The sequence below is a fragment of the Onychomys torridus genome, chromosome 5 (genome assembly GCF_903995425.1).
Source record: "Onychomys torridus chromosome 5, mOncTor1.1, whole genome shotgun sequence".
Classification (NCBI taxonomy): Eukaryota; Metazoa; Chordata; class Mammalia; order Rodentia; family Cricetidae; genus Onychomys; species Onychomys torridus.
In genome coordinates, this window is record NC_050447.1 from 91,588,497 (window position 1) to 91,614,228 (window position 25,732).

Consider the following 25,732-nt stretch of genomic DNA (forward strand, 5'->3'; position numbering starts at 1 on the left):
GTGATATCCACAGCACCATCCTTTCCAGATTCTGCTTTGCCTAATTCTTTAGTCCTGGCTTCTTGCAGCCTCTGGAAGTTCAACCACAGCTGGTGAGGCAGGAACAGAGAATCTCTCACCTTCTGAGTCACTGATCACCTCCTAGAACTGGAGGGAAGGTAGGAATCCAGACTCTTTGATCAGTTCCTCTGTCTTCCGGTTGCATTGCGGTGTTCCTGGGGGCTGGGCCAGCTCTGAAAGGACACATATGGTGATCTGTGGGCCGCCTCCAGGGTTCATCTCGGCACTTGCTGTTCAGTGCACAGATGGTGCTCCAGATATGTCATCCTCCCCGCCATGCAGTTGCTGCAGAACGAGGCTGCTCTCTCCCTGTCCTGTGCTGTCCTCTCCTTTCCCAGTAGTCCCCACTGTCATCAAACAATGCTTATTCTAGCAACATCTAGGGTTTCTTGATTAGCTTATGGGCCTCAGAGTTTTATCAAATTGCTTCTCTGTACAGCTTCCTCAAGACACTCAGGCAGGGGGCTGGAAAAGGATTCAGTGCTGTCCTAGAGTTTCTATTATTGTGAAGAGACACCATGTTATGGCAATTCTTATAAAAGAAAACATTTAATTGGGGGTGGTTTACAGTTTCAGAGGTTTAGCCCAACATGGCAGGACATGGTAGTGTGCAGGCCGACATGGTGCTGGAGAAGAGGCTTAGAGTCCTATATCTTGATCCACAGATAGCAAGAGTCTGTCTCACTAGGCTTCAACATATATCAGACCTTAAAGCCTGCTTCCACAGTGACACACTTCCTCCAATAAGGCCACATCCCTATGGCCATGCATTCAAACACCTCAGTCCACAAGGGTTACATTTAAACCACCACAGTGGCTAATACTGTGTACTGATCTGGCAAAGAACCTGAGTTTGGTTACTAGATTCCAATAACTGGGAGATTCAACATCTTTAGTGTTTTCTGGCCCAAGCACTCATGTGCACAGGCACACACACACACACACACACACACACACACACACACACACACACACTTGAGAACAAAATAAATCTTAAAAGAAAAAAGAAAAGAGAACCTAGCAAAGAGGCTGAGTACTTTCCTGTGAATGTTTTAAATACATTTGAACAAAACAAATGGTTGTCTGTCTGTCTGTTTGCTTGTTTGCTTTGAGACAGGGTCTCAAGTAACTCAGCTGGCCTTGAACTGTAGCAGCCACTGGAGCTTGCTCTCTCTGGGGTTCTTAGGGCACCCCAGGTAAAGCCCTACACTCTGCTGACTTTGAGTCTAACACAGAATGACTCAGAGAACGACTCGAACTCATTATGTTGCCAAGGATGACCTTGATTCCTGATCCTCCTGCCTCCACTTTCCAAGTGCTGGGACCACAGGCACATGCCATCACACCCAACTTCAATTAATCACGTCAGACAGAATCAAAAGCAATTTCCACCAGTTCCCACAGTAACGAACTGTCCAACCATGCCTTTCCTATCGTAGGACTCCACTTTGGGATGAGATCATCTTCAGTCACCTCCAACATTCCCATGGCTGCCATTCATTGCATCTCCTTTTCGGGGAGGTGGAGTATGGGTTCTGAGAACAGTTTCAGGTGGCAGTGTCTTTTGGCAAGGGCCTTTTAGTCTCTAACAGATCACTTCTCCTTTACAGCCTTCAACAAAGCCGCAGTGTCCTATGCTCATGTTTCAGCACTCACATTGGTGCAGTGAACTATTTAACACCTTTTGGGTACTTCCTATGCTGACTTATCACTAGGAGCTTTGAAAGTCACACAGAGTTCCCAGTAATGAGAGCTTTCTTGGGAGGCCCTCAGTCATTCTGTGCTCAGTGGACTGATGCTAGATTCCAGACTCACAGCCAGTAGAGTAGAGGGCTTTAACTGGGGTGCCCTCAGCCTCCCAGAGAGAGCCAGACTTGATGGTTCCTGCAGTGTTCCTCATTCCTGGCAGTCAACTCCACAACAGAATCTTGCTTTGAGCCTGAGTTTACTGCACATGAAGATAGGGAACCCTGGATTTCAGCAGGGTTCTCAGGCAGATTGCATTGTGCACTGTTTGCCAAGCTTGTCAGTCTCTTCTAAGACTTCTCACTGAGGTTTTACACTTGGAAAGACAAGAGTCAGAGGGACCTGTACATGTGAGAAGGCAATGGCTCCATGGCAGCCTTCCAACTCACACTGTACAGCATGGAGCACAGGGCATAGGCGAGCCACACCCAAGCCTCTTGGATGTGATGGATCAACAGACCTCTTGAGGCAGGCTTTCCAGAACCTTGAAAAGCCAACACATCTTGTGAATGTGCCAGAGAACAACAGTATGCAGAAAATATAGTTGGCCTGAAAATATAGTCTCTGTGTGGTATGTGATGTATATGTGTATATGTGGTATGGTATATGGTGTTTGTGTATGTATGAGATATGTGTATGTAGTATTGTGTGGTATATAATATATGTGAGTGGTGTTGTGAATGTCTTTCTGCATTCTGTGAATATGTGTTGCTCTGATTGGCTGATAAATAAAACACTGATTGGCCAGTAGCCAAGCAGAAGTATAGGTGGGGCAAGCAGAGAGGAGAATTCTGGGAGGAGGAAGGCTGAGCCAGGGGGCGCCAGCCTGCCATCCAGGGAGCAGCATGTAATGGCACACAGGTAAAGCAACACGTGGTGACATATAGATTAATAGAAATGGGCTGAGTTTAAGTGTAAGAGCTAGTCAGTAGTAAGCCTGAGCTAATGGCCAAGCAGTTTTAAAGATTTTATTTATTTATTTATTCATTCGTGTATTTTATGTATATGAGTGCTCTGTCTTCATGTACACCAGAAGGAATCTGATCCCATTACAGATGGTTGTGAGCCACCATGTGGTTGCTGGGAATTGAACTCAGGACCTCTGGAAGAGCAGTCAAGCACTCCTAACCGCCGAGCCATCTCTCCAGCCCCATAATTTTTTTTTTCTGAGACAAGATTTCTCTGTGTAGCCCTGGCTGTCCTGGAACTCTCTGTAGACCACGCTTGGCCTTGAACTCACAGAGATCCACCTGTCTCTGCTTCCAAGTGCTGGGATTAAAGGCGTGCACCACCACAGTCTAGCAGCAGTTTTAATTAATATAAGCCTCTGTGTGTTTACTTGGGTCTGAGCAGCTGCCGACCAGGTGGGACACAGGAAAACTTCCTACTACAGTGCTGTAGGAAGATGTGGTGGTAGTGTGTATTTGTATATGTAGTGTGGTGTGTGTGTGTGTGTGTGTGTGTGTGTGTGTGTGTGTGTGTGTGTGGAGAGAGAGAGAGAGAGAGAGAGAGAGAGAGAGAGAGAGAGACCCAGTTCTTGGTCCTGACCTTCTTTGTCATTATTAATACATGAGTTATGCCATAAAGTCTACAACTAACTTCATCCTTGGTGTGACCTATCTTAAAAAGAGATCAAGACTTGGAAATGTCTGTTGCTAGAGAAGCCATCCTGCTTTATTTCCTATCTAAGACCTCTGTGTGCGGTTGGTTGTCATCACAGACTAGTCTGTTCTCAGTTTCACACAAGAGACTCATCCCCCCGAGATGGTGGCTCTGGCTTCCACTGTTAACAAGCTCTGAGCATCATCCATGTTACAGGAGAGAGTAATCTTGAAACAATCTCTTGATCCCTCCTCATTATAGCCTCAACAGCAGGAACAAGGGCCTGGGGAGATATCAGTGAGTAAAGTGCTCGCTGTATAGGCCTAAGGACCTAAGTTCAGTCCTCAGCACACATATTAAAAAGCTAGGTATGGCTGTATGCTCCTGTAACTGGGGTGGGGCAGTGACAGGCAGATAGGGGCATGCATCCCTGAGACTCACTGGCCTTGCAGCCTAACTGAAAAATGGTGAGCTCTGGGTTAGTGAGAGACTTTATCTCAGGGAAATAAGGTGGAGAGTGGTAGGGAAAAACACCTTACATCCTTGGGCCCCTGCAAGAGCCCCCCACCCAAGTGCACACTGCACACACACACACCCTCTCACACACAAATGCACACTGCACATGCACACACTCACACATACAAATGCACACTGTACATGCACACACAAATGCACACTGCATATGCACACCCACCCACCCACACACTCACACAAAGAGCAGGAAAGATAAAACACTAGGTGCAGTTCTGTGAACATGTTCCCTGCTCAGATGTAACTTTTGGGATCCCATTTGTCCATAAACAGTCTTCATGCTTTGAAGAGCTCGACTCTGAAACAGATGAGTTTAGTATAACCTCATCAACTTTGAAGCAAAAGTGGAGCCTTTTCTTCACAAATGTTTTAACACTTTTATTAAGTGTTTATTTTGGCATATTCTTCATTGGGAAGTCACTGTACCTTTGAAGTCTTTGGGATATCTTTACAAATCTTGGAAAGTACACAGTCCTTATTCCTTCTGCTGTGCTGGAGATGAAATATGTGAAAGGTAGAGAGGCAAGTTCAAGGCTACTCACCGTCTCTTGAACACAAATGCTCAGCAGGCATTGATTAGCAGCTGCTCAGTGGCTACTTCATCGATTCTAGTGACTGAGGCAGAAAGAACAGTGTGTGGTGGCTGGTCTCCATGGACTCAGAAGCAAATGCAGTTAGCTATCATTTAATGGTGAAGATACACTCTGAGGAATGTGTCCTTAGGCTGTTTTTTATGATGTATTAATGCAGCACACTTACCCAAACCTAGGTGGTGCAGTCTGCTGTAGCCTTTTGGCTCCAGCCTCAGCCCCATGGTACAGCCAGGAGTTCCTTGGCTACAACCCTGAACAGCCTATTGCTGTGTAGAATTCTGCCACAGCTCTACTACAGTGGTATTTGCATATCTAAGCAAACAAAAGACAGAACAAAAATTTAGATCATAGGAATTTTTCAGCTCCATCATTGTTAACAGAAACATCACTGTGTGGCACCTGGAGGGAGTTCATACTGCCACCCTGTCCAGTGCTGTGACTCACTCTAAGCTGCTTACAGGTGGCCCTGACTTCAAGCATTGCCATGGTCTGTGTTCCTGGTCTCCAACAAGATCTGGGACAGTAGGGTCTGAGATGGGACTACAAAGAAGCTGGTAGCCACCCTGTGTTTGCCAGCAGGATCCCAAATGCCTGCTTTATTCAAAGAAGGCATTCTGCCAATATTTGCTGAATTAATGAGTGATGGAGGAAGCAGCAGAATCCTGAGGCTACTAGATCAGAGAGTAGAGACTTAGACAGGATCTGTGACTAGCCCCTTGTCCTCCTCTTCTGTATCCTTCCTCTCTCCCCTCCTCTTCTTTCACATATCCTCTCCCCCCCCTTTCCCCCCCCTGTGGTGCTAGAAATGAAATCCAAGACATCCTTCAAGCAGGCAAGCTCTCTATCCCTGGGCATTACCACAGCCCACCCTCCCTGCTTTTTAATTTGTGACATGGAGAGGACCATGTTCCCCAGCAGAAGAGATAAGATTGAGCCTGTATCCTTGGTGAGACTCCGCCCAACACTGGTACTTACTAGGTGCTCAGGAGTAGACGTCAGAATGGGAAGAAGAGAATCCTATGTTCATCCTGTCTTCTGACAAAGTAGTCCCTGTGGGGGCCTGGCTCTAAGATTCCTCATGATGCCAAACCTACAGGTGCTGTGCCACTCAGTGTTCTAGTGCTATGAAGAGACACCATAACCACAGCAACCCTTACAAAAGAAAGCATTAAGTGGGGCTGGCTTACAGCTTCAGAGATCTACTCCAACAATGTCATGGCAGGATGCATGGCAGCACGCAGGCAGGCATGGTGCTGGAATAGTAGCTGAGAGTTCTTCATCTGGATCCACGGGCAGTGGGAAGAGAGACACACTGGTAACTGGCTTGGGCTTTTGAACCCTCAAAGTCCACCCCCAATGACACACTCCCTCCAAAAAAGGCCACACATCCTAATCCTTTCAAATAGTGTCACTCCTTGTTGACTGAGCATTCAAACATTCGAACCTAGAGGGCCATTCTTACTGAAGCTGCCACAGGTACTGAAGCCCCTTCAGTAAAGTGAGCGCATGAACCTCTCCCACCCCACCCCACCCCTGCTCCTCTGCAAGCATGAACAATACTGTAGTGAGTGTATAACTAGAGCCCAGGACAAATCCCAGACCCTCCACTGAGGACCAAGGGACGTGCTGAATCAGGCCTGTGAAAATGCCCAATCCAGGGCGGGTTCTGGGCCCATGACCATACCGGCCCCCAGCTCTAACTTGGTGTGTCTCTCCAGGTCCTCCCTTAAACAGACTCTGTTTCCTGGGGCAGGGAAGCCAGTGGAGTCCCTGAGCCTTGGATTCCAGCAGAGCCCTCTCTCCCATGTCCCTTAGCTTTGAGAAGCTGGGCCCGAGGCCCTCTTTCCCCCATACTGTCTGCCACCAGCCAAGTGGAGGCCTCGGCGGTTTTGTTCAGCTATTGTCAGCCCTGCGGGCATTCGGGCCTGGGCCTTTGCTGCCCTTGTTCTGCTGCATTCAGAGTTCCGTCTTGCTTGGGCTGTTCATAGTCACTCTGAAAGGCCGCCACCACTCTATTCCCTGGGAAAGTGGAACACAGAAACATTAAAGAACATTTTCAAAGAAGAAGGTCTGCGCACAGGATCATGAGGTCAATTCCTTTCCATGGGTCAGCCAAAAATAAGCTTCCTACCTCCTCCAAGAAGCCCATTCTGCCTCTGCCTATCTGCCACCTGCCAGGCTGAAGAGAGAGAGAGCCACATACCACTTTGTCAGGGACACAGCAAGGTCAGGCCTGATTCTCTGATCCATGAAAATCCCAACATTGTCCACTGGAAAATGTGCTTCTGATTGAAGCAGAGCCGAGGGGGGCAGCTAGATGAAAAACAACCAGTCCCCCTTCTAGCACTTGAAGTTAGTGGCCCTGGATACTCTGGGCAGCCAAAGAGCTTGTTTTACATCCCCCTCTTTAACCAGACAGGAATTTGACAGAAATCTCTAGCAGAACACTGTGAGTGTCCTGGGCAGTGGGGCCAGAGAGTGCAGTGGGTACACGCAGACTTTGGGGTACAGTGTGCCGGACTTTGGAGAGAGTAACTGAGACTCTTCTCCTCTAGGGGTCTGCAATGCAAGCTCACTTCCTTCTCCAGTTATGGCTCCTGACTGTTCATTTACCAGCAACAGTGGGGGCCGAAAAGCACCAAGGGGTGGCTTAGTAGCCCACAGATGCTGATTGGGCCCAAGTCTGCTCTCTCCCACCTCTCCTTCCCCTCTTCCTGAGGACTAGGCTCTAGGGTCCCCATTGGGGCCGCCAGTCTCTTCTCTACCCACTGTACTGGTCCTACACTTTGTCATGATCAGGAAACAGCTGAACCATTTGTGTAGTTCTCTACAAAGTTGGGGTTTGTGTAGCTCTTGGTTCTGAGGTTTTAAAGGCATGACATGATGTAGCAAGGCTCCGGTAAGGATCCTTTGGCAGATAGTGGCACAAGGTGGAAGTACAGAAAGACGAGATCACATCTGGAAACAGGAAGCTAGAGAGAGACTCAAGGGTCCGTCTCACTCTGGCCAGAGCTCAGGAGTCTCAGCTTCCTTAATCTCTTATAAGGACATGCCCCAGTGATCTAAAGACCTTCTGCCAGGCTCTACCTCTTAACGTTCTGCCACCTCTAGCTTCACCTAAACCCATGGGACAAGCTACATCCAACTGGAGTAGCCATAGAGCCTGAAGCACTGGAGACAAGAATCCCAGGCTTGCAGAGTAAACCATAGATGTCCCGGTAGCTGGGTCATACCCATTCAGCTGCTGGACACAACTCCATAGAGTTGATGTAGGCAGCACAGGCTTCCTGGGGGAAAGGTGGCTACCCGTGTTCTGGGATTATTCAAAGGAACAATGGTCAGAGCACTGCCCAGTAGTGCCTCTAACGTCAGTTTTTGTTTGTTTGTTTTGGTTTTGGTTTTTGGTTTTTCGAGACAGGGTTTCTCTGTGTAGCTTTGTGCCTTTCCTGGAACTCACTTGGTAGCCCAGGCTGGCCTTGAACTCACAGCGATCTGCCTGCCTCTGCCTCCTGAGTGCTGGGATTAAAGGCGTGCGCCACCACCGCCCAGCCAGTCAGTTTCTTTGAGAAACTGGTTCCTGCCTCTCATATCTGCTACCTGTCAGGCAAAAGTGAGAAACTACATGCCATTTTGTCATACTGACCTAAAAAGGTCAGTTCTGATACTCCAAACCCAGAAATCCCCAATATTGTTCAGTAGAAAATGTCCTGACTGAAGCAGACAGAGCTGAGGGAAATGTCTAAATGACAAGCCATAGCCTCTTCTAGTGCCCACAGCCACAGGACCTGTGGATGTCCTGTGACTATAGATAGCATTTAACTAAGTTATTCTTTTATCAATAAAAACCCAGAGTCAGATATTGGAGTAGAAACCTCATAGATCCACAGAGCAATGGAGAAATGATCAGCCGACCCTGCCTCTCCACCTTTCCTGATTGAATCTTTCTAAGACCCTCCTTATTCCTTCCTGTGTCTCTCTATCCTAATCTGAGTCCACCAAAACCTCTATAGTTAATTCTGGCCAGCTGAACGTGGACTCCACCCTCTGATTCAAGGTTTAACTTTATTGGCAGTCTCAGAGGAACAGTGTGAACAAATCTCCTGCAACAACAGTCACATGTCCTTTCCTATCCAGTGGTTCCCTTGGAGTCCTAGTTAGCAGTAATTGTCAGCTTGACACAACTTAGAACCCAGAGTCATCCGAGAAGAAAGCCCTTACTGAGGAATTACCTAGGTCAGATTGGTCTGGAAGCATGCTGTGATTGTTAACCCACTGTGGGAGGAAACATTCCCTAGGCAGGTGGTCCTGGGCTGTATGAGAAAGCTAGCTGAGCCAGGTAGGGTGGTGCTCATCTTTAATCTCAGCACTGGGGAGGGAGAGGCAGGTGGATCTCTGAGTTTGAGGTCAGCCTGGTCTACATAGTGAGTCCCAGGATAGTCAGGGCTACACAGAAAAACCATGTATAAAGAAAAAAGAAAGAAAAGAAAGAAAGGTAGCTGAGTATAAGCCAGGCTCTGAGCAACTTAGCAAGCAGCATCCTCCATAGTTCCTGCTGCATTTCCTTGGTTGTGAGTGAATGCCTGGTTGGAGGTAATGCTTTGTGGAACAGGACACAAGCCTGCCTTCAGGTTCCTGCCCCCAACTTCACTGGATGTGCCTGTGACCTGAAAGTGCTACATAAACCACTTTCTGCCTTAAATTGCTTTTGGTCACAGTATTTTATCACAGGAACAGAAAGAAACTAGAACACTTGGCTGGAAACAATGTCGAATGAACCTATTGCAGATGGATGAATTGAGTAGTGTGTGAGTTCTCAGGTGATGGCTGAAGTCCTGTGGGCAGGAGAGAGTATCCCCTTAGTCAAGCTTTTTGGATGGAGTGGCACATTGACCCCTCGTGATGGGGCTGAAGGAACAGGGTGAGCCTCGGCTGCTGACAGGCACGGCTCCTTCCATCAGGACTCAGGGTGACTCCACCTGCCAAGCTCCAGTGTTCCACTGAAAGGACTCTGAAGATTTCCACTTGCAAGGATCATTTCTGGTTCCAAGAACAGGACCTAGATTGACTTCTCTGGAAGAAGACTTAGTGGCAGCTCAATGTTAGATAGAGCACTTGACTAGCGTGTACAAGGCCCTGGGTTCCATCCCCTGAATGGACAAAAGAAAAAGTATCTCCAAGGGTGGGGAGGTAGCTCAGTGGTAGAGCACGCTCTTGGGTTAAAACCTCCGTGCATGGTCACACATGCTCACAGGTCAGTCTGATGGAGGCAATTCTTCAGCTGAGGTTCCTTCAAGTTTGTCAAATTGACAGCCATGATTAGCCATCACAGATCCTGTCTCAAAAAAGCAAAAAACAAAACAGAAAAGATGATGATGGTAGAAGCCCCCAAGTCTTTCCTTCCCATGCTCACACTGCTCCTAGAGTCAAGAGGAGAGTCTGACTGTTCTTGAACGTTGGTATGACCAATAGAATACAGTTGTTCTGGAACGTTCTGAGGTCACATTATACCACAATGTATGAGGGAGCCCAGACTAGCCATGGGGCATAGATGTGCTTTGGAGGGACAGCACTGGCCAGCTTCTGCCTGCTGGGGTCCCCTCTACTATGCAAGGGGGACCTTGCCTCCTTTCCCTGCATATGACTTTCCTGTGGGGCTTCTTCACCCAGCATCCTGTTCTTGAGAGATAGTGTATGTGGACACAGCTCTTTTCCTCATGCATGTGAGAGCCCACTGTGGAATCACTCATCTGTCCATCAGCTCTCCTAGCCCCACTGACATCTAACTGTGACCTGATGAGGGAGAGCCCCTAAGAGAGAGCCACTCAGGTGAGTCCAGCTGACTATGGAATTTTGAGGTGCCGTGGAATGGTGGCTCTGAGCCTCTGCGCCTGGGGCAGCTCACTGCAGAACGATACATGAGCAGAGTGGTGGTGGAGTTTCCCTATAGGCTGTTTGCCTTCTCCATGACATGTGGGGATAATGTACATTTTTAATTACCGACAGCTTACATTTGAGGAAATCCCATTATAGCTTGTCTTATTTCACAGGGCTGCTATGAGAATTAAATCTCTGCACTAATATAACCGTTCCCTACTCTCAGGGTCTGTGAGTGCCGGCAAGTGGCGCCGCAGTAGAAGACTGTGGCTTTGTTCTCCTCCTCTCCCGCTTCCAGAGCCTCTCTGCCTGTTTTCCCCTCCTGATGCTGAGGTTCCCAGCCTTCCCTCCTCCTGATATTAAATTTTCTTCCCCTTGTCTGCTTTTCTCAGTAAAAAAGGGAGGATGTCAGAGGCGGTAGTGTGGGGCTTCCTAATAAAATCACATTTCCTTCAAACACCTAAATTTGGTTAGCACAAGCCTTCTTTCTTTATGTGGAAACAGCCACCTGCTCCAGATCCCAGGTGCTTCTGTGTGGTTTGTTCAGTTGGAGCAAATCCTGTGTTCTTCCTCTGTGACCTTCCAGTACAGAAACCTGTAGCTCTGCTCCATAGTCCTCTGGCAGACAGCACAGCCAAGTGAGGCTGCATCTCCAGACTCTGGGGGCTTCAGGGCTCTGTGTGACACTGCCTGTCTCCCCAAGAGACTGCCACTCATCACCACAAAGAGGACTTGAGAAAGTGCGGCAGGCTCTGTGTAACCAAGCATAGTGGATCTGGAGGGATAAGCACCCACAAGGACAAGTCTACTATGCCTCAGCGGAATTTATCCATTGATAAATACGGCCAAATGGCTTTCTTATTGATTTTTGTTGAAGATTTAAAAAAATTTATGTGAGCACTTGGGAGGCAGAGGCAGATGGATCACTAAGAGTTCAAGGCCAACCTTGTCTACATAGCAAGTTTCAGTCCAGCCAGGACTACATAATGAGTCCCTGTTTCAAAAAAGAAAAGCGTATGTATGTGTGTGTGTGTGTGTGTGTGTGTGTGTGTGTGTGTGTGTGTAGATTTGTGCATGTAAGTGCAGTCACTTATGCAGCCACAAGAGGGCACCAGATTTCCCTGGCGCTAGAGTTAAGGGGGTTGTGAGTGGCCCAACATAGGTCCTGGGCACTAAATCAGGTTCTTTGCAAGAGCTGTTTGTGTTCTTAATTGCCAAGCCATCTCTCCAACCCCTTTCTTAGTTTTTAAACCATATCTTTTAAAAGACTTTTTTTCACTGAGGTCTGGGAATGGAGCTCAGTTTTTAGAATGTTTGCTTAGCATGCAGGAAGCCCTGGATATAATCCCGGCACTACACAAACTAGACACTAGATCTGAAACCCTAGTATTCAGGAGGTAGAGGCAGGAGTATCAGAAATTTAAAGTCATCTTCAGTATGTTGCAAGTTTGAAGCCAGCATAGGCTACATGAGACCCTCTCTCAAAAATATTTCTTGAATTATAATGCGTTTATCCTGATGAACACATAGTATTGTACACAGTTTGACAAGTCCTATGGGCAAGTCCATTGGGTTAAACAGTACCCATGTCAACAGCCAGATGCCAGCTGGCCTAGACTTGTCATTGGCCAGAAAGTACGGCCTCTGTGTGCCTGCTTCTCACACACAGGAGCTCACCTCTTTCCTTTCTTCACACAACCCTGTGTTCAGCTTTTCACTCCCCATCATGTTGTGAGATTACCCATGTGGTGTGTGACAAAGCCTGTTCATCATACTCTGTGTGTCCCACTGTGAGACCCATGCTGATGTCATCTAAGTGGTTTCCAGGTCTGGAGCCTGGTGGACACATTGCTCTGAGCTCTCACACACACCTTTGTGTACTTGATTTGCATTTCTGCTGATCCCCCACCTGTAAATGCAAGTTCAACCCCAGTAAACATTGCCAGTGTTCCGACATGACCATGCCAGTGGACATCATCCAACTTTGGGGGAGCACTCCTAACCCCACCCTCACCAGAGGGCCTCCTGTTTTCCACCTGTCTTCAGTTAGCCAAGTGCAGCCTCTTGCACTGATCACTGACTCCAAGTCAGAGACTCCACTCGGTGTCCCGTGCGTCATTACATTAAGTCTCCTAGGAAGCCATCCTCCTTTTCACTAAGGTAGAAGTAAGTCTTCACCCAGCCTGAACTGTGTGGCCAGCAGTTGATGCCTCCCTGGTGCTGTGGATATCGCTCTGTGTAAATAAAGTTTTCTGATTGGCCAGTAGCCAGGCAGGAAGTATAGGCGGGACAAGAGAGAAGAGAATTCTGGGAAGTAGAAGGCTGGGAGAGACACTGCCAGCTGCCGCCATGAAAAGCAACATGTAAAGACACTGGTAAGCCACAAGCCATGTGGCAAAGTATAGATAAGCAGAAATGGGTTAATTTAAGAGAGAAGAAGTAGATAACAAGAAGCCTGCCACGGCCATACAGTTTTTAAACAACGTAAGTTTTTGTATGTTTTCTTGGTTGGGTCTGAGCGACTGTGGGACTGGCGGGTAAGAGAGATTTGTCCTGATTGGGCCAGGCAGGAAAACTCTAACTACACCCTTGCATGTGACTAGATGGTCAAAGCATCACTGCTCTAGGACAAAGCTATGACTCTTAAGTACAGCTCTTGGTGTATCTGCTGGTTAGGCTAGTCAATTAAGTATTGACTCTGAGGAGGTCCCAGGAGCTAGTGATCAGGGAAAGGCAGAGTCCAAGACTGTGTCTGAAGTAGGAACAGTCTTACAGAGGATGGGACCTTTAAGGACCCATCTGATACGAAGGTCAGAGTTTAGAGTAACCCACACTTGGCTTTCTTTATCACTGAGTCAGTGGACACCACTGGATAGCATGCTGAGGCTATGGGAATCAATGATATAGTCAGCACTCCTCCCCAAGGGTCGTAGGAAGTGGGAGTCCAGACACCCGCAGTGCTCTCTGGGAAGGAAAGTCACTGTTTCTGAGTTTGACAGGAAGTGACCAGCCAGAAGATGGACTATATGTGGCTATATGTGGGCAGGGGTCACTTCCAGGAGTCTGGTAGCCTCTTCTCTCTCAGAGCTCCTTCCCTTGGGTTTTGGACAGGTGTCCTCTTGTGGTTTATTTTAGTGCTCTGGGGTAGAGCAGGTGGGGAGGAGGTCCTCAGGATGGCTGTTTGTGCTATCACCCTTTGTCCCATGGTCACACAGCAAACTGGTGCTCCCAGAGCCTGAGCCCCAGGCTAGAAAGGAGGGTAAGAATGAGTGGGAGTGTCAGATGCCCATGGGGGAAAGGGGTTTATAACTGGTGTGTGTGTGTGTGTGTGTGTGTGTGTGTGTGTGTGTGTGTGTGTGCACACCAGAGGACAATCTCCAATGTCATCCTCAAGAACACTACCCACCTCTTTTGATACACCTCTCATTGGCCTGGAGCTCACCAAGCAGGCTAGAATGGCTGGTCAGTGGGCCCCAGAGATCTTTCTCCCTCCACTTTTCTAGTGCTGGGATTATTGCCTGGATCTTCACATGGGTTCTAGGGGTTGATCTCAGGTCCTCATGCTTGTAAGACAAGCACCTCACTAAGGGAGCCCTCTCCCAGGCCTGAGTTACTGCATCACACATAAAGAGGTCATGGGGAAGTGATGAGGAGGAGACACAGCAGCTAGGGTTGTGTGAAGACGGCCCCACCCCCAGCTCAGGAAGAGCAGCTGAGCACCCTAAATAGAGATAGAATTTCACACCTATGTGCTACAGATTTTCAGAAGTTCTAGAAAGGACTTGTCACAGCAAATAGTCTTCCTGGAATTATTTTTCAAAGGCTGTTGGATTGAATCCTGAGGCCTCTGACTTCTCAGCAGTTGAGTTCCCCCTAGAGTCTCCAGAGACTCATAAGCCCCTGGATAGGAAGGCTGTGGGTCACTAAAGGCTGGGGCTCCTCAGAACTCCATTGATTAATTTTAAAACTCTAAACTTTTAAGTCTTAATATATAACAATATCATAGAAAAGGAAAGAGGTCTGAAATGTTTTCCATTTTTATTCACCTTAAGTCACTTTCTTATACCTCTACAAATTGCATTTACACACCTTAAAACACCTTCTTAGACCCTAAAACATTTTCTTAGATCCTCAAAATTCAAGCTTCCTATCCTCAGACCTTCCATAAACTTTACACATTTTCTAATTCAGTCATTCACTGTAAGACACAGGTGGTTATTGTAAAGTCAGGAAATAAAGGAATAGCAAAAAGTTACATTGAAAGCTGTTTTGCGAGTTCATCTCTTTTTAGAGTCTGGTAGTAGGTAGACTGTGTAGACTGTAGTAGCTCTAGGAAAGTGAGGCCTGACTTATATATAAAGAGAACTGAGATGGTAGTTGAAGCCTTGGTTACTGCTGTTAAACTGGCAAAGCTATCACTAGCCTCGTCGTCAACACCACCAGAGAGCTGAGTAGATTAAATTTCACTGGAGTAAGCAGGAAGTGCAAATCAAGCAGCTCCAGAATCTATTAAAAATGACAGACTTACCAGCTACCTGGACAATCACCCTAGGTTCCTCTGTGGTAATTGGGGGAGAGGTCCTAGGACAGTGCCAGTCTCTGGCCACCAGGCACAGACTTTCCTGTGGAAGAGGAATTTGGGGGGACTGGCCTATCTTGTCTAGGCAAAAGGGGGCAATCAACTCAGTTTGGACAGGGCCCTGGCAGTGGGTATGGTAGCGGGCAGTTTTTCACCCAGTGGCTGGCTTTATCACATTTAAAGTTCTTCTGTGCCCCCATCCTTTTGGAGGAGATCACAGCAGATAGTACCAAAAGTCTCTCTATGATGAAAAGCTTTTGTTGTTGTTATTTTTAAACATTTTAAATGCTGATCTCTGAGGAGTTTGAGGACCATTATCTATTAAGTATATCTAAACTAAACTTTGCTCGTTTCTTGTTTTTATGTTTTTGTTTTTGTCTTAATTTTGAAAATATATACCGGAGGCTAAATAAAGCATATCCCTGCAATTAGTTACATTAGTCTGAACACATTAAAGAATTTGATCATTTATAAGGTGACTTGGTTTTTTTTGTTTGTTTTTTTGAGACAGGTTTCTCTGTGTAGCTTTTGAGCCTGTCCTGGAACTCTTTCTGTAGACTGGGTACCTCGAACTCACACAGATCTGCCTGCCTCTGCTTCCTGAGTGCTGGGATTAAAGGCATGAACCACTACCACCTGGCAAAATAAAACTTTTATTATTAGATACACTCCATAGGGAGACTGGCAACTTTATTGATCCTTTTATAGTATACCATTATAGAACATTCAAGTTTTTGTATGGCTTAGTTTACCCATATAACTAAAGCTTAAAGTGAGAAAATACAAAGAAGCTAGACAAATGTAACTTTGAATTTTTAAGTAGACCTTAAAAATTTATAAATTTTAATTATCAAAGATATCTTATTTATCAAACATATGTTTTTACTTATCTAAGTTTTCTAGCAGGCTGGTGAGGAATAATTAGCAAAGACTTAGTAGTAACCTGAGTAGACTTTTATAATCTTAAAATTTTATCTCCATTTAGAATATATTCTAAACCAGAGTTGAATCACATATATAGTATGTTGTAGCAAATATAACCTTAATTTTTTATCATCATACAAAAGTATATACCAATCCAAAGTATTTGAGACTTGTTGCTTCCTTAGTCTAAAAAGGAGATACAATGATAAATAGATTTCATTATGACTAAGAAGTTTTATAATTGTTGCTTTATACCCTCTTAAGATTGTGAAGTCACATGGCATATACTCTTTGAACTTAGTAGAGATGGCTGCCAGTCATGTGGCTGCTTACATCCTGATGAGGTATCAGCCAAGATGGAGGAGAGCTACATGGTTGCTATTTAAAAACATCTGTTTTCCTAGTAGAACTATTTTTTTTTAAATAAGAGCTGAATCCAAGTTATATATACACATACACATAGAGTTGAATCCAAGTTACATACACACACATAGAGTTGAATCCTGGTTACACACACACACACACACACACACACATAGAGTTGAATTCTAGTTACACACACACACACACACACACACACACACACACAAATCCTAAAAAACAGTTAAATTACACACACACACACACACACACATATCCATGTGTAGATTTTTTATTATAAGCCTTTTGTTATAAGTTTAAAGCTAAATTTTGTTACAGATTCTATAGGGTTTTTTTTTTAAACCATACCTAATGAGCAACTTACAAATTCTGAGGTAAGAGTTTACAGCATAATCTTAAGAGATTTTTTTTTTTAGAGCAGAGCACAGAGAAATCATACAGACAAAAGATTTTTAAGAGTGGAAAGTAGAGAAAGTGTAGAGTGGAGTAAATTTAGACATGAAATATTTGGAGATTGTTTGTGCTGTAGTAGTCATTTCCATTTGTGAGAATTTGGAAGTCAAACTTGCCAATTTTGGGCCATTGATCTGCCCTGAGGCCGGGCTGTTGTAATAAAATCTGAGGCCGTGGAGGAAGAGAGAGAGGGTTACAAAACGGAACATCATGCAGATGTGTTCCTGTAAGCTCTGAGAGGGAGAGCTGAAGCTTCAGGACTGCAGGCTGGAGCCAGACACAGCCAGGAGAGTGCAGGGCAAAGGGGAGCCAGTAAGGGTCTTCAGTAGAGAGACCAGAGGGTGTAGAAGGCCAGAACTGAGAGTGAACATTGCCCATGTGGTGGGAGCCCTAATGGTATAGAAGCTGAATCCAGGAGCCAGAGAGACACTTACGCATAGGACAAGCAGAGGAGAAAATGGATCTGAGAAGCAGGGTCAACAGCTCCTAAGGGGAGTAGAGGGAATTAGCAAAGTCTAGGCCGGGAAGACACAAAGAGGATAGAGCAGGGGAAGGAAGCAAGGAAAAGTAGAGTCCCAGGCTGCCCAAGGCAGGACTGAAGCTCTGGGGAGATGGGGAAGAGAGAGAGAGAGAGAGAGAGAGAGAGAGAGAGAGAGAGAGAGAGAGAGAGAGAGAGAGAGAGAGAAGGAGAAGGAGAAGGAGAAGGAGAAGGAGAAGGAGAAGGAGAAGGAGAAGGAGAAGGAGAAGGAGAAGGAGAAGGAGAAGGAGAAGGAGAAGGAGAAGGAGAAGGAGAAGGAGAAAGAGAAGAGAAGAGAAGAGAAGAGAAGAGAAGAGGAGTGAAGAGAAGGGAGATATCCATGAGGGTGCAACAGGCTAGAGGTGCAGCAGGCTGCAGGAGCCAGAGAAGCACATAGGTTCCCACATGGAGGGCAGAGCAGGCCAGAGGGAAGCAGAATCGGACTCTAGAATTTGGAATCAAATTAATAAATAAATGATCTGCACATACCTTAGGAGACTTGGTTCAGAGGGGACACTGCAGGGGAGAAGTGACCTTCAGTTCACAGTTGGCAGAGTCTGCTCAGAACACCAGCTCTTACACCACCCACTTTGCCCTCTCTGGTCCTTGCTCAGCCTGAGTGTGTAGCTAGGGTGTAGAGCGCTGACCTTAGCATGTGGGTTCCATCTCCAGCTCCATGTGAAAAAAGGTGGGGGGAGAGAACAAATGAGAGACAGAAAAGAGAGCCTGGGATGTGATCCCATCTGTGCAAAACATCCAAAGTAGACAAATATACAGCCAGAAATAGATGAGCACTGCTGGGGTGGGGTGGGGTGGAAGGGACCACACTGAGAAGGTGTAGGGCATTGCTAGAAGGTGAGGATTTCTCTGGGGATGACAAAAACATTTTCGGACTGGTTTGGCTGACAGTTCCTCAACTCTGTAAACAAACGAAAAGCCATTGAATTATAGACTTCCTCAAAAGCTTTCCAGGAGCCTCCATTTCATGTCAAGCTCCCCACCTCCTGCCCGGAAGTCTCCTAGGGGCTGGTGCAAAGCTAGTCACCATGAATGGCATGTGTCAGCCCTGCAGTTCTGTTCCTTCCTCTCCTGGTGGCCCCTTCTGGTGACAAGTGTCAGGTGCCACACCCAGAAGAAAAGGGAGGCAGTCAGGGTGCATGTTAAAACAACCCAGGGAAAATTGGTTTCTTCCTGGCTGCTGGTGAGATAGAACACATAAACTCACAGCCTGTCTCGTGGTTGACAGACCATCAAACACAAGGTTTGGAATTCAATCTGGCAAGTTTGTTCTGAGAACGGTTCCTCACTGAAGCGGCCCTGCCACATGTCACAGGCATCACACACGTGACCTGCAGGTAAGCAGCAGACAATGCTCTTTTCTTTCTCTCAGCATCCCCTACTCCCCCCCCTCCCTCAGCATCTTGTTCATGGAGGGATAGGCAGATATGGGTGGAGTGATTCTGTGTCATCCCCTCCTGCTGGGACCAGAGTCCTGGTCACTCCTCACTGCTTCTCCTCCCCCTCCTTCTGTTCTAACTAGCCCCGCTTGACCCTGTTCTCCTGGATCTGGAGACTCAAGCACTCATTTAAAGTCCTAACCCTGACCTGCTACTCAGTGGGAGGATCCGGGTCACTCACCTGCCATCCTGTGGTGTCCCTCGCTGCTGTCCTAAGGCCCCATGCTTTTGGCTACCGCTGTTTGTCAAGATAACACAGACAAACCTCTTTGGGGCAGGAGTTCCACCCAGTCACATAAGTCCTTCATCACCCAGAATTTTGAGTAAATGTATTCTTCTAGGATAAAAGTGTTACTAATATCCTGGGTTGTAGCCCATCCTGCTTTGATAACTACCTGACTTATCATTTCATTCGGTCTATCCCCCTACTGAACGTACGAGGCTTATGAGGCTCCTCTTCGCTCACATCCAGACCAAATGCAATGAAGAACTTGGAGGTCGCTGAGTCTACAGGTATCTCCAATTCATTTTTTCCAGCTCTTGCTCCTCACCACAGGCAAAGGCAACCTAGAAAGAAGAGGAAATCAAAGCAAAACACAGGGAGCACAGACTTGCACCCCAAACACCTTTTGAGGGTCACTATTCTAAACCCACAAAGTCAAGTTTACCTGGCTCTGTGCTGGGAGCTTGGCTACCAGCAGGTGGGTGGGTTCCTCATAACAAGCCTGTCAGGAGAGATGGGGAGAGTGACATGGTGAGGGTGAGGGTGATGGTGAGGGAGTCATGATGGTGATGATCAAAATGGAGATGTAGATGGTGGGGGATGAGGATGGTGGTAGTGGTGATGGAGGTGGGAGTGATAACGTGGTAGTGACAGTGGTGGTGGTGATGATGGTGATGCTATTGCTGCTGATGGTGGTGATGGTGGAGATGGTGATGGAGGCAGTGTTGATGGTGGCAGTGAGGATAATGAGGGTCATACACCTGTCCTATTTAGATTGAAGAAATTGTCCTTCCAAATTCGGTGTGCCCAGAGTGCCATGTCTTTTTCCCTGGCCCTGGATGTGTGGTCAACTTGAACGTCTTCAAATAACATCCCTATATTGGTAGAGAAGTCACCATGAAGTTGCCCCTTTTAGTCCCTAGAGCAGTGACCCATTTAGGGGCAGTAGGAGGACAGTGATGTTTCCGTTAAATGTAAAGCTCTTCCTCTCCCTCACTCTTAGAACATTCTGCCCTCCTTCCCTACAGAACATCTACCACTCATCCAATCTCCTTAGGAAATAGCTGCTGTTGACTTCTGCTCAGGGGCAGCCATGAGACAGGTGGAAGTGTAGAGGTTTTGTGCTGATGGGCCTTGGCTCTAACCTTCTCTCTGGTGCTTGCTAAGACCTGGAAGCATGAATGGGGAATGGACGTCTGTTTGCCTACTGGATACTAAAAGCCTCCCACTCAGAAGATATGGAGGAGCAGGAAGATGGAGACATCCCTCTCCTGCATGTCACTGTCCCACAGGCATTGTCGAAGTCCACCTCCATGCCTTTCAGCATGTGAAAGGTGGTTTCCTGAAAGCTGAGGCCATAGAGGTAAACCAAGGGTTTCAAAGGGCCACAGGGACTATAGGTGCCCGGAGATCTAGGGACAGAAAGGGGGACTATAAGTGCCAGGAGATCTAGGGACAGAACGGGGGACTACTGGGCCAGGGGATCTAGGGACAGAACGGGGGACTACAGGGCCAGGGGATCTAGGGACAGAACGGGGGACTACAGGGCCAGGGGATCTCAGGATCTGGGAGCATTTTGGTCACCCATGAAGTCTGGAGAGTGTTCAGTGTGGTAAAGGAGTCTGAGCTAACACAGCAGGGTCAACTGTGTTCAAGCCAAGTCAGGGAAACAGAACCAGGCAGGGCAGGACATGAGGCTTTGCACCTCTGAGGTGTCTGTCTGCTTATCTGAGGACAGCATCTACCACACCACACTGAGGTACCTGCCTGAGGACAGCATCTTCCACACCACACTGAGGTACCTGCCTGAGGACAGCATCTTCCACACCACACTGAGGTACCCGCCTGAGGACAGCATCTTCCACACCACACTGAGGTACCCGCCTGAGGACAGCATCTTCCACACCACACTGAGGTACCTGCCTGAGGACAGCATCTTCCTCTCCTTGGCTGTATCATCATCGTTACAGTATACCCAAGTTCCGTCAAATGTGTGGACTTTGTCCCCTGTTTGTGATGGGATACCAAAGAAATGGGAGGTTCACAGTTCTGAACAATTGCTAGAGGCTCCACTGACCTGCACTGGGGAAGACTCCAGCTAGCCTTGGCCTCTTTGTCTTGCAGTGGGAAAGGTTAGGCTAGCCTTGGCCTACCTCTGCTCTACCCTGGGGGAGGTTAGACTAGCTTTGGCCCTGAGACATACACAGCAGTCAGTAGGGAATTGGAGCTGCTCTTGGCCCTTCTGTCTTATAGTAGGAGATACTTGGGCTAGCTTTGGGATGTGATAAGAGAATGTTGTATATTTGCCCAGCATTCCCACTTACTCAGCCAAGTATAAGGCAGAAGCAAAGGGAGGCCTCATCTTTCCTACACCCATTACTCCTCGAAAACACTGCTAAGCAGCCCAAAGTGGCTTTCTGGTCATTAGGTGGCATCCTGAGTTTGGAGTTGAAATAGGTCAGGAATGCAGAGGTACATCCCTGCCCTGTCCTGGAAACTGAACGTGAAGCTGTGTTTATCAGTATTTGACATCACATTTAGGTCAAGGCCACTGAATAGAGAAGGTGCTGATGGAGGTCAGGGGAACCTCAGCCCCAGCTACATCTCAGCTTGCTGGCTGTACCCAGGCCTGTGTCCAAAGCTGAGGGCAATTTGGGACTCTTTCCTTAGTGGCCAAGGGAAGAAACACATGGAGCCACCTCAGCTCCAGGACACAGGGACTTGCCGGACCTTGATGCAGACTTTGATGTACTTTGGGAAACCAGGGTCCTAGGTCTGTCCACACCACCCCCTGGGCCCTGGCACTTCCATTGGCTCCAGGGTGTCCCACCTATTTCAATGCCCTCCTGCAGTCCCATCTGCTAAGGCAGCAGGATCTTCCACCTACTAGCCAGCATCCCCCAGGGCACTGCAAAGGCACTGTGTGTGTCCAGAGAGAAAAATGACCACATGTCCTCAGGTGGATAGTCCAAGCACACAAGCCAGGTTGGCTTGTAAAGTCTCCTGGTTTCTCTCAAGACTTTCAAAGGTAGCAGCCAATCTGAACCACTCAGAACACAATTTCCCTGACAACTGGAGCAAAGCTCTTCCCTCCTGTCCTGTGGGGATGTTAAAAATAACACACACTCAGGCCTCGGTTCCTCACATCTCCAATTACCTGCTGTATTGCCCCCCTGGCTGCAGCAGATGCCCGGCTCCCTTGCATCTCATACATCACCAAGGCAGCCTTGTCAGGATGTGGGGGTAACTCGCCTGCATACCCTTGCTTATACCTCCTCCCTGCCTGCAGGAAAAAAAGCTGGAGTTTGGTCATTAGCACAGGGGCTGGCGTGTGTGTGTGTGTGTGTGTGTGTGTGTGTGTGTGTGTGTGTGTGTGCTTCTTGAGTTCATACATCATCTCTGGGTTCAAATCCAGTGTGTAGGACTCTTCCTTGTTTTTCCCCCATTTCGTATTAGAACCTCCCTTCCACAGTTAAAATCTCAGTTTCCTGGTTTATTGGATCACACATACGCAAACTGGAGATGGAACCCCGGGCCCCTCACATGCAAAGTGTGGGTACTGTCAGCTATACTCAGCCCCCTCTCTCCCCTTCCCTGTAATGATGTTCTAGTCACTAGCAACCTTAAGAATTCTGATGAGACTGCCCTCTTCTTCCTCCCCCATCCCTCCCTCTGTCCTGTCCCATCCTCCATTCTTTCTTCTAATACGATTAACACAAACCCCAAAAGATTTGTAACAGTTAGCTCAGTGAGCTTTGACACCTGTATAAGCAGGGCAGAATATAGAACATGCCCAATTCTCTCTAGAATGTTCCCTCATGTATTATTCACCTTCCATGGAAGAACATGAGGTCGATCCATTCAACATGGTGTCCTCAAATGAGAAGAGAAAGCTCAAATTTCTTGTGGAAGAAATCAAGAGGTGAAAAGTGAGAGACAGGGTAGTGGTACATGTCTATAATTTCAGAGTCTATGAAGCAGAGGCAGAAGATGGGGATTTCCTGACCTGCTTGGGTATAGTGTTAGACCTGTCTCAAAAGTAACAAGCAACAACAACAATAAAGACGTTTATGGAAAGAGAGGGATGGCTCAGTACTTGTTGATGGGTAAGAGCACTTGTTGCTCTTGTAGAGGGCCTGGGTTCAATTCTCAGCACCCACATGGTGGCTCACAACCGTCTGTTACCCCAGTTTCTGGGGATCTGATGCTCTCTTCTGACCTCTCTGGGCACCAGGAACACATTGGTGCATAGACATACTGGCAGGCAAAACACTCATACACATAAAATAAAATAAATCTTTTTAAAGACCTTCATAAATAAGCTCTATTTTCAGTTACTATAAACTACTTATTAAGTATATTATCCTCTATTTTAATATTGTTAAAGACTGAATTCCTAAATGGTAACATTACAGCTCTTATACTAATAAAAAAAAAACCCACATACCAAAGGGTTTATTTTGTGTACCCGTTAATCTGAAAAACAGTAACAGGTTACAACTAATTAAAAGGAAAACTCCCAAGAGTGAACACATACAGAGGCAACCAGCAATGTCAGCATGAATTGCTTAATAAATGAAAAACTGGTTCCTTTTGTGGTGGCAAAAGAGTCAATTATGCTTCCCCTGGGGAAAAGTTTATTGTCATCGTTAAACCTGTGTGTTTCAGATGTGATGAAGAAGGAGAAGCTTGGCTCACACCTGTGACCCCAGCACTGGGAAGACCAAGGCAGGAAGATTCCCCTGAGTTCTAGATCAGCCCGGGGATACAGTGTGAGACCTTGCTCCCTAGAAAATGAAAGTAAGTTAGATCTAGCAGTAATAAACCAGGAATCTTGAGGAGGCCTGTGTAGACTTTTCTGGCTCTGTGTATTTGTTCAGATGAAGGTTGTCCCTCTCTGGGGTACAGTAAAGGTAGCTCTTTAGGGGGAGTCTCAGAGAACCTCACTTTATTATTCAGGGTTCTCTGGAAGTACAGAAGTGGGAGGATGAACCCATATTACAAGAGGGATTCATTAGATTGGGTTACACGGTATGAGTTGGGTAGTCCAACAATGGTTGGCTGCATGCTGGAGGCTGAGAAATTGTTTGCTGCTCAGTCCACAGTGCTGGATGCTTCAGCAGTTCCAGGCTTTCTGAGGAGGTCTGCAGTCCACGTTGGAGGGCCAAGGAAGCTGTGTCCTGATGTCAGGAGAAGAATGCAGCAGCAGTGGCCATCAACACGGTGATGGACTCATAAGAAGAAGGGAAGGCAGGCAGGCTTCTTCCTAGGACTGGAAGGTGCTGCTCATTCTGGGGGAGGAGCTCCCCCTCTCATTTTCTCCTGTCTGGAAATCCCCCCACAGGCATACCCAGAAGCAGCTCTCTTGGTTTCTTCCAGATCCAATCGGCCTGACAAGGGAGATTAACCACCATGCCCTTCAAGGTCTTGGCGCTCTGGTTAGGGGGAGGAAGGCAGGAAAGAGGCCATGACTTTCCTGCTTCTGCTGTCTTCTCAGAAGCTACAGTGCCATGTTTGGGGGTAATGTGTCTTAAAACACACTACTTTGTTGCTAATTTATTAAATTAGTACAGGAATTTGCTATAATGGATCAACCGATACCAATATATTATTATGGGCAAAATCTATAATTTACCCTGATTTCCTCAATTTCTCCCTAAGGTCCTTTATATGTCTTGGGACATGTTCCCCGCTCCCCCAACGGCCTACTGCTGTCATGCCGTTGATGTTCACTTATTTCTACTGTAATGCAGATTCCTTTGTATCATGGTTGGTTTCATTTTGATATATACTTATTTTATTTTATGCAAATGGGTATTTTGTCTACATGTACATGCCTGGTGCCCATGGAGGCCAGAAGAAGGCATCAGATCCCCTGGAGCTGGGATTACAGATCCTTGTGAGCCACTCATGGGTGCTGGGAATCGAACCCAGGTTCCCTAGAAGAACAGTCAGTACTCTCAACTGCTGAGGCATCTCTCCAGCACTTGTGATTATTTTTAATGTTAACTTGTCACAAGTTAGAATCTCCTGACTATGGAGCATTACCTGAACAAGTGTCCTGATTGCCTTGATTGAGTGGGAATACCCACCCTGAACATGGGCGGTACCTTCTGGTAGCAGTCCTGATGAAAAGGGTGTGGCGAGGAAGATCATCTACCTGGCTTTTGCTCCTTGGCCGTCCCTTTGTCAAAGAGTTAATTTGCCCTGTTGCTCCTGCTGATTCCTTTGCTGACATGGCAGCAAGTGTTCCCAAGATTTCTCGGCAGACTAGGGACCAGCAGCTCCAGGAACCTTATGAGCTTCCAACACAAGATCGGCACTGGTGAAGCACCCAGCCTCAAAGATCACATAATAATGAGGCATCCAGATTTTTTTCAGCTGTGCTGAGGGTCAGCACGCAGATGTCAAGATCAAGTGTGTATTGTCAATGTCAAAAATCATTGTGCACAATGATCTCTGTTAGTAGGAGTGTTTACCACTATTGTATCCACCGCTGGGGATGGAATCCAGGGCCTCACACAATCTGACTGAGCACCTCTGAGCTGCATTCCCAGCCCCACCCACAATTTCTAACACAAGAAAGCTTTGTAGTTCTCATTCTTTTCTACACAATCTTGTGCCTTTCCAGCTTGAAACTCCAGGCAAATCTTCCTGAAGATGTCAAGTTCAGTATCTTCCCATATTCATGAGTCAAAATAATTCATATACTAATATCACATATCCTTCATATTCAAACTTTCAATCTTTCACATTAACAAAGCAACTGGAAAAACTGGATTGCTGGGGGCA